This window comes from Acinonyx jubatus, chromosome B4 (assembly GCF_027475565.1).
Source record: "Acinonyx jubatus isolate Ajub_Pintada_27869175 chromosome B4, VMU_Ajub_asm_v1.0, whole genome shotgun sequence".
Lineage (NCBI taxonomy): Eukaryota > Metazoa > Chordata > Mammalia > Carnivora > Felidae > Acinonyx > Acinonyx jubatus.
Genome location: NC_069387.1, coordinates 70,279,538 through 70,289,281, shown reverse-complemented (window position 1 = coordinate 70,289,281; position 9,744 = coordinate 70,279,538). Strand labels below are relative to the sequence as shown.

General features: G+C 37.8%; 1 long non-coding RNA gene across 1 annotated transcript; it reads left to right on the top strand.

The window, feature by feature from the left end:
- The first annotated feature begins 1,556 nt into the window (after nucleotides 1-1,556).
- LOC128311042 (uncharacterized) lies at nucleotides 1,557-9,485 on the top strand. The gene is made up of 3 exons (XR_008288965.1): nucleotides 1,557-2,021; nucleotides 6,116-6,207; nucleotides 8,862-9,485. It is a non-coding gene; the product is annotated as an uncharacterized LOC128311042 (long non-coding RNA).
- Nucleotides 9,486-9,744: the final 259 nt, after the last annotated feature.

The window sequence follows — 9,744 nt, the reverse complement described above, 5'->3', positions numbered from 1 at the left end:
ACAAATTCTGGAGTTTGATTTACTTCATTCAGCATAATGTTTCAAATTCATCCATGTTTTGTGTATCTGTAGTTTCTTTTTTTTTTTTTATTGCTGAGTAGTATTTCATCAAATAAATATACTGCAATTGTTTTTCCATTATCCTGTTGATAGACCATTTGGTTGTTCTCAGTTTGGGCTACTTTGAATATGGCTGCAGTGAACATTTATGTGTATTATTTTGCAGACATACACATTTATTTATTTATTTATTTATTTATTTATTTATTTATTTATTTATTTATTTATTTTGCATAAATCCCTAAGAGTAGAAGAGGTGGATTTTATAGTAAGTATTGTTTATATTTATAAAAATTGACATGTTTTTGAAAGTGGTTGTATAATTTGTACTCTCACCAGCAACATATGAGCGTTTATTTTACATTTCCCTGATGACTAATGGTGAGTATGTTTTTATGTGTTTATTGCTATTCTTATATTTTCTTTTGTAAAGTGCTATTCAAGTCTTTTGCTCATTAAAAAAAACTTGTTTCTTTGTCACTGAATTGTAAGAGCCTTTCATATATTCTTTATATACAGTTATTTTTATGTATGTTTATGTATTCTGGATAAAAGCCATTTGTTAGAAATTGTAAATATTGTCTCCTTTTTCATTTTCTTAAAGTTATACTTTAAAAAGTAGATGTTTAAATAATATTTTCCTTAATACTTTTTTGGTCTGAGAAAATGTTTGTCTTCTCTAATGTCACCTTTTTAAAGTGAAGAATTATCTCTGATTCTAGGGATTGTTCACAGGCATTCAATAGTGATGTCTATGCAATTGTTGAATTCATGATTATTAGAGCTGGAGGAGCATGTATCTAATGCAGCTAATTGTCATCCCATTTAGTTGCTGATTAAGAACACAGGTGGCTAGTTCAAGCCATATGTGACACCATCAGATTGGGATTGAATCTGTCATAATGTTGCCACTTAATTTGATCTTTGCAGCTTTTGTTCTCAAGGCACCAAAGAAGCAAGTTCAGTATTAACCACACAGTTGCAAGCAATAGAAACCCAACCTGTTTTAAGCAATAAATGGATTTATAGGAAAGGTATTGAGTAGCTCACAAGATTTGGGGGAATCTGCAAAAATAGTCTTAGAAAACAGGCAGAAACCAAGAGGACTCTGGAGGCGGAAAGGCTGGAAGATTCTGGCATGATGCTTCCTCTGCTAGCGCTCTGCCAACATCTTCTTTGGTGAGTGCCTCTACTCAATATCTCAATAGCTGTTTTCTACCAGCTAGAGTGAATTTTAAGTCTTCCTTAATTTTTGCATTATTGTTCATGACTCAGTATTTTGGATAGAAGTATCAAATTCATTTCACATATGTTTATTGATCATCTCTTTGCAGGTAGTGTAGTGTTCTAGATACTGAGGATATACCAGTGAACAAAAAGTATAAAAATGCTTTCCATTATGAAGTTTATGGTATTGGAGACAATGCAGACAATAACAATAAATATGATAAATGAGATATATAATATAATGATATGTTTGTTACTCCTTTTCTGGAAGTAAGTAGAGTTTATTTCCCCATTTTGGCTTCTGTAATAATTAATATGGGCACTTCATCATATATATGCAAATGGGGAGTTCCTCTGCTGTGAAGAAGGGATTGTATGTTGAGGAAGCAAAGAGGAAAGAAAGAAACATATGATAGGGATATTATTAAATTTAAAACATGGCTGAATGCTTCTTATTTCATGTTTACCCCATAACATTTATCGACCTCTTTGTTCCAGGCACCATACAAATTTGTTTCACATATATTCATTTTATCCTCATAACAGTCCTATAATCCCTAAATTACTATCCACCTTTTTTTGAGATAAGACAAATGGAAGTTCAGAGTGATTTGTTTATTTGAGGTTGGAGAACAGAAATCATTCCCAAATTCTTTCTGTATCCTGTGTTTCTTTCACAGTGGCATTCCTCCAGTTAACAGAGAAGTTTGGTTTCCTGGAACCTCAGATGATGGGTAATATATTATGTGTTCATCTACCTTCACATGGCTTCAGTTCCCTATCCTCATATGTGATAAATTCCTTAAGTGTCCCTAATCCATAGAATGAGCCTTAATGATTTTATCAATGGCCCTCATCAATATTTCACAATAATAACTGGCCCCTACTGCAGTTCAGGGCTGATTATTTCCACTTCTGGGGATGAGAAACTGGAGAAAGAGAAGCAATTATTGCATCTTGCACTGACTGATGGAGTGGTTCTCATCCGTATCAAGTCAGATCATAAAATACATAAAACTGAATAAAAAATTAGCAGCATGTAGAAAAGTGTTTCTACTGACCTCAAAACCACTCAAGGAGTCACTGATCTGGGGTCACAAGAAGGACTATTATCATTGCCTGTTTTCTTCCATTAAGTGTTTACACTTGACACTCTATTTGGCAATAAGCTCAAGGTTATGCTGTCAGTGCAAGATCATTAGCTTTACAATTTTTCAGAAAGTGTTTGCCTTAGCAAATCCTCATTCCAACCTCAATGAACATGTTTATGTCCAGGTGTAAATCCTTTTGCTGGAAGATCTGCTTGCTAATTACACTGGCTGTTGTTCTTTATTTCTCTGTGCATGAATTGGGCAGCAGAAATTCATCAGAAACTTTCTCTTCCTGAATGCCACTAGTGGAAGTTTTTAACATAAGCTTGGGTGGTTGTGAATTGGTAAGCAGTTTCCTCCTGTTAGCTATCCAGAGCAAGGTCTAAGGAACTGTGTCTCTTTCACCTCAACATCATCAAGGAAACAAGAAAAAGTGACAGATGTCTAGTTATTTTTGGTTAAAGTGGTGTCAGTTTGATGTCAGAAAATGTTTGGGCTGATGAATATCTTCTTTTTAAATTTTCCCCTGAATGCTCCTTGAAAAGGAAGGCAAAGTGCTTTGGTGGTGGGTGGAGAGGCATGGCTTTTGGTGAATGCACATGAGACTAAAGAGTAACTAGAACTTGGTAGGTATTGTGTCAGGACTTGCAGTTGTCCCTACATTAAAAAAACAGAACAAAACCCTCAGTCTAGGGGAGAGAACGCCATGTGAAGAAGTCATGACAATAGTATATAATTCATATAAGGGAATTGTATTTTTCCACAGAGGCAAAAGAAATGGCTTTTTGGGAGGAGCACATTGATAAAGTATATAAGGCAAGGTTCTCCAGAGAAACAGAACAAATAGGATTTATTTGTTAGTTTGTTTGTTTATTATAGGTATTGACTTGTGTGATTATGGAGGTAAAAAAGTCTCATGATTGCTGTCTGCAAGCTGGAAACCCAGGAAAGCTGGTGGTATAAGTCCTGCCAAGTCTAAAGGCCCAAGTGCCATTGTCTGGGGGCAGAAGGAAATGAGTGTCCAAGCTCAGATAGAACAAATTCACCCTTTCCTTGCCTTTTTGGTCTATTCAGACCCTTAATAGATTGGATTGGATAATGCCTACCACCATGTTTGAAGGTGATCTTTACTTTGTCTACCAATTCACATGCTAATCTCTTCTAGAAGCACTCACAGATATTCCCAGAAATAATGTTTCACCAGCTAATTGGGCATTTCAAAACCCAGTCAAGTTGACACATAAAATTAACCATCACATAAGGCTTCATATAGGAGGTGACTTTTTTTGTGGTCTTACAGGTAATTGAGAGATTAACAAATTTGGTTTTAAAATCTGCTATACATTCAACGTTTTCAGTGTTAAATTTGACCTATACAGTCACATATATATTACCACTTTTTCTCACTCATTCCTTCAGTGACTATTGAAATAATATTTTACATTTTTATGTATCACAAAATTAAAGTTATACATACATATATACGTACATAGTTTTAATTGATAGACTTGGTTAGGGAGGTCTCTGGAGTCTGATCCCAAGAAAATACTGAGGCAGAAACACATTTGAAAAGGACAAGGCCTTTATAATGGTCATCCAAGAATCTTGCTAGCCGGTGGCATGTTACCCTGAAAGCAAAAACATACTGAAATATGACTTTGTAGAGTCAGAAGATGTGGGTTGTATTTCTGGCTTGGCCACATTGAAAGTGTGTGATTTCACATAAAGCCATCTGTCCTACTTGTATTCCCAAGGTTATGGTGAGTATCAAGCCAAATAAAATAGTTGTATTAGTCAGGGTTTCCCAGAGAAACAGAACCAATAAAGACATTTAGCATAAGAAGTTGGCTCACAGTATTATGGAGGCTGCCAAGTCCAAATATCCACAGTTGACAACCTGGAGACTCAGTAGAACTGAAAGTGTAGTTCTAGTCTGGGTCCAAAGGCTTGAGAAAGAACCAGAAGAGCTAATGCTATAGTTTCAGTCCTAAGGCCAGCAGGACTTGAGAACCAGGAAGAGCTGATGTTCCAGTTCAAATCCAAGCAGGAAATAAAGTCCCAGCTCAAAGGCAGTCAGGCAAGAGGAAGTCTCTCTTACTTGTGAGTTTGTCATATATTTATTCTATTTGGGCCTTCAACTGATTGAGGACCCCCAGCATTGCAGGGGGGGGGGGTGTTGCTTTACTCAGTTTAGCTATTTAAATGTTAATCTCATGCAAAAGATACTCTCCCAGAGATACCCAGAGCACTGTTTGACCAAATATCTGGGCACCCAGTGGCTCAGTTGAGTTGACACATAAAATTAACCATTATAAGTAAGCAAACTTGCTAAGTTTATTAAAGTGGACTATGACTATAACATATCTATATGAGTTCATGTAGCACTTACCCATGTATTGCAGACTAAAATGAAGGGGGTGTTTATTCCTGTGTCTAGTTATTCACTGTCAATTCATATTCAAGGTCTGTCATGTGCCAGCCACTGTGCTTGGCCTGGGAATCAGGTAGTAAGCAAAGCTGTTCCCACCTTCACATACATTATCATCTGCTGGAGAAACACACATTAATCAAACTCACAAACATAAAGGCTGATAAATTGTACTTAGTACTAGTGAAAAGATGTACAAGAGGACCACAGTCTTGGATTAGGGGCAGAATGAGGTTGCCAGAGAAGGTTTCCTTGAGAAAAAGAAGCATAAACTGATTTCGGAGGATGAGACGGGGCTAAAATAGATGAAAAGAATGGAAGGAAAGGAAATTTCATTTATTCAACAAATATTTATTGAGTGCCTCTCCAAGCTAGTCACTGTTCTAGGCAGTTTGGCTAAATCTCTAAATAAACCAGATAAAAATCCCTGCCCTCAGGGAATTTATAGTCCAGCTAGGGAAGACAGGCAATAAAAAAATACACAGTAAATAAGTAAACTGTATAGTGTGCTGGAAATGATAGGTGATATGGAAAGATGGGCAAAATAGAGCAGAGAAAAATGAATCAGGACTGTACAAAATGAGAGCAGTGTTGCCATTTAAAATAAAATACTCAGGTTTGGACTTACTAGGAAGGTGACATCTGACCAAAATTTGAAGGTAAAGAGAGAGCTGACCATGTGGGCATCTGGCAGAAGAACATTCCAGAGGGAACAGTGTATGCAAATGTCCTAAGACACTCAAGTACAAGCCAGATGTGTTTGAGGAAAAGCAAGGGGGTCAGTGACTGGCGCAGAGTAAGCAAGGGGGAATGGGGAGAGAAGTAGGAAATAATAGCACAACCTGCAAAGCACAGAGCAAAAACCTTCATAGGATTGTCTCATTTAGTCCTTACCATGGCTCTATGAGCCAGGCACAATTACCTGGATTTTAAAGTATCTGATTCAAAATTCAGTTAACCACTAATTCCATCCATCTCAAAGAATGCAAGAGACTGAGGACTGTTAATGGTTAGATATATTGTCTCTGGGGTCTGACTGCCACAGTTTGAGTCCTGGTCCTGTGAATTACAAGCTGTGTAGTGTTAGGCTATTTATTTAACCTCTCTGTCCTTTTGTGTTCACATCTGTGAAAATGGAATAATTATAGTAACCTTATATTGTTTTTGCGAGAATTGAATGAATTAATTTATGTAAAGTGCTTGTGAATAGTGTCTGCCACATAATAATTACTCAGAAAGCATCAGCTATTATATTCAATTCCATTTTAAATAATTGTTCAAGCAACTACTGTGATTCTCCTTCTTCTAGCAAATGTGCACTTAGCGTCCTCTATTTTCTGGGTGTTGATGATACAGAGACGAATGAGAGCAAATTACCATGAGGTTCTCCAAGTCTAGAAGGTAAGAGCAAGATCTGATCAGGACAGATACTATCCAAGGTAGAAGATAAAATGATGGACTTAAGCAAAATGTTGAGACTTCATTCACCATGTTGACATGTAAGCCTTTGAAAGCTCTTAGGCACTGGAATAAGGTTACATGTGTGAATGCACTAGTGTGACCTCAATGTGGATGTGTTAAAAGGTATGGTGAGATGAGGGGGCAGGAAGTTGGAAAGTGCTTCTAGAGTTCCAAGAATAAGAGTGAGGGTCTGAACTAGGTTACACTTAACAGGATGTAGCTGAAGAAATATGCTGGAGAGACTGTAAATATGCGGACTGATTGGATGAATGGGGTCAACCGTCTAGGATAACTCCTACATTTATGACTTGAGCATCTGGGTGAACTATAGGGCCAGCCATCAAATAGGAAATTGACGCAAACTGCTCTAAAGCCAATTTGAAAGATCAGAAGAAGCCAGATTATTTGATAAATATGGTGGCCTCTGATGGGGCAGAGGTGGGTGTGGTCTGTGCATTCTCTTCCCCACAACATTGCTACCAGATGGCATGTTACCCTGAAAGCAAGTCTTAGGCCAAATTCTGTTCAGGCCCAAAGCACAAACATGATTAGCAAGAAGGCACAAAAACAATGCCACACTCTGCACCAGGCGCCTAACCAGCACCTTGTAGAAAAGGTTCAGGGGAAATGATTTGGGGACTTTCTGAGAGAAGGGCAGCCAACCTTCTAGACTATTAAGGTGGTGTGTGGACTGGGGGAGCTGCAGAACCATTGGCATGTTAGCCTCACACCATTGTTGGGTTCTTATTTTGTGTTTGTGCAAGGGTAGTGAGACTATAGAACATTTCTAGCCAGTCATGTTTCTTGAACACATTAATTTCTTTAGTAATTAAAAAAAATTTTTTTGAAGGTTCTAATCTCCCTTAGGCTAATTACATACTCTAGGGTCTTAGATTTTGATAATGATAATTCAAATGTTTAGTAACCATCCTTGGAGCTTAATTTCTGATGAGGTACTTCAAATACTAACTAAACCCCCTAGGAAGTAGATTAGAATTAGTTTGTACCACTGTTTAAAACTTAAACACACTTCACACTGTTTATAAAGAAATATCTTTAAGTTATATTATTAATGGGAAGGTCTATGGGAAAGTTTTAGGTATACTAAATATAAGATGTTTTGGGGGTCCACGTGTATGTATTTAGCGGTTATTTACATTTTCAAATCTAGAGTTCAGAAGAGACGTTTTGGAAATGTGGAATTAGGCATCATCAATATAAAGGACATAGATGAAAAAGAGGGATAAAATGAGCTGGCCTGAGCAATACACATATAGTTAGAAATTCATTTGAATAATCTGTTTTGGCCAGACTGCTTGATTTCTGTTCCACATGGGTAATTATTAGAATGGCCACACCAAATGCTTGCATCAACTTATTAATCTTCACAATAATTTTGTGACGTATGTATCCATTTCTGTAGATGAGGAAGCAAGGTAAAATCAGTTAAGTCATTTGTTCAACATCATATAACTAAGAAGAAGCAACATTCTTGCTTTATTATTATTTATTGGCACCTATAGGTGCCAATAGGTGCTAATAGGAATGGCACCTATTCCCTTCATGGCTAAAATGAAAGTAAAAGTCATGTTAGCAATGGAGACAGGTGGGTGGTTTTACCTGGTTAGTGCAACTGCAGGGATTTTTTTTTTCTCTCTTTTTTGTAATGTTTATATATTTATTTTGAGAGAGAGAGAGCATGCAACAGAGAGAGCACACATAGGCCTGTGTGCACACACATGTGCAAGTGGGGGAAGTGCAGTGAAAGAGAGAGAGGGACTGAGAGAGAGAATCCAAAGCAGTCACCTGCCGTCCGTGCAGAACCCAACAAGAGGCTCAATCCCATGAACCATGAGATCATGACCTGAGCTGAAATCAAGAGTCGGACACTTAACTGACTGAGCCACTCAGGTGTCCTGGGATTTTCTTTTATTTGCTTATTTTTAATATAGAAAACCATGTTACTCCCCCTAAGTAAAAGCTACGGAAATACACTGTTTCTTCCTGTATAAAGCCCAATCCTGTTTTAGAGTTTAATGAAGCTTCTTAATTAAACAGTGGGGTAATTGGGAAGCAGCATTTGTAGATGGCTGGTTGAAAGGGAGGGCAGACTGTGACAGTAACCAGAGGCAGGACTCTCAGGAAATGGCGATGCCTGATTGTCTCGCCACGAAGGGAATTAGATGTCTGGCTCATTGGCACAGTCACCCCGGAGGAGCAATGTTTGCATAACTGCCACCAGATGGTCCTTACCGATTGCATCTCTCTGGAGGGCTGCGAGTCCTCTTCTCTCTGCCACAAGAGGTCCTGAATGGAATTCACAGGTCTTCCGGGGCTGCCATACTAGAAAGGAACAGTTCACACCAGCTGTAGCACTGGGTCATAATCATAAATTATTCGTGTGGCCACTGAGAGCAAATTCAAACAGCGTTTTCTCTGGAGATAGACAACAGGCTTCTGGGTCACTGTGGTGTCCACTCCTGAAGGTGGTTCCACCAGATGGGACTACTCTCCAGGAACTGTTCTGGTAGGAGGGATTGGCATCTCACATGCACAAAAAGCCTTAATTTTAGACCCTTTCTTGTTCTTCCCAGATGATTTTTCCCACCTGGATAGAGGCAGAGGACTGTGGAATGTGCGGTTATACACCCAGAACACCAGGTTCAGATCCCAGGTCCACCCTTGCTAGCTGTGACACCTTGAGGACATCGTGCCATCTCTCTATGCCTTAATTTTCTTACTGGTAAAATGAAGATTATGATAATATCTAGCTCACAGCTATTGGGAAGATCTTAATAGCCCCTAAGTAGAACATAGTAAGTGTTCAGTTAAGTGTTAGGGTCTGTTATTATATATAGTAGGAGAGCAAAAGTGAGAAGTGATGGAGAAGGCATTCATCATACGACTTCACAGTGTGGTTCACCTGTCTGTAAGACACTGTGAATTACTAGAAATTCCACCATTATCTGATAAACAGGATAATTATATCGCAGTATGTAATGGGAATGTGTATTTTTCTGTATGAAGCATTTGTTTAAGATATACAAACCACATTTTTTGGATCACACAATTTTATGTAGTTCTGTTTTGGTCCATCTTTATTTCTTAATATCCAGAGGGGTCAGGAAATGGAAATGGTCAGGGCAGTTTACCATTTCTGAAAGGCTTGCCGGCCGCCATGATGACCTGTCATCCGAGCAAAATCTAACAGGTGTCACACATGGAGTGAGCTGAGGATGTTTACTTTTTACTTATTTTTTATTATTAGTTCACTTATCAATGGAATATGACATTTAACTATATCCTTATGGATTGCAAGTATTTTTAAGTGTAAAGCCCTTTCAGCTCTTACATAAAAGATGACATATGATTACAAATTATAATAAAGTGAGCAATATATTATATCAATTAAATGTTTATTTTTTATCTGAGCTAAATGACTAGCAGGAGAAATGTTTGGTCTAAGTGAACTATATC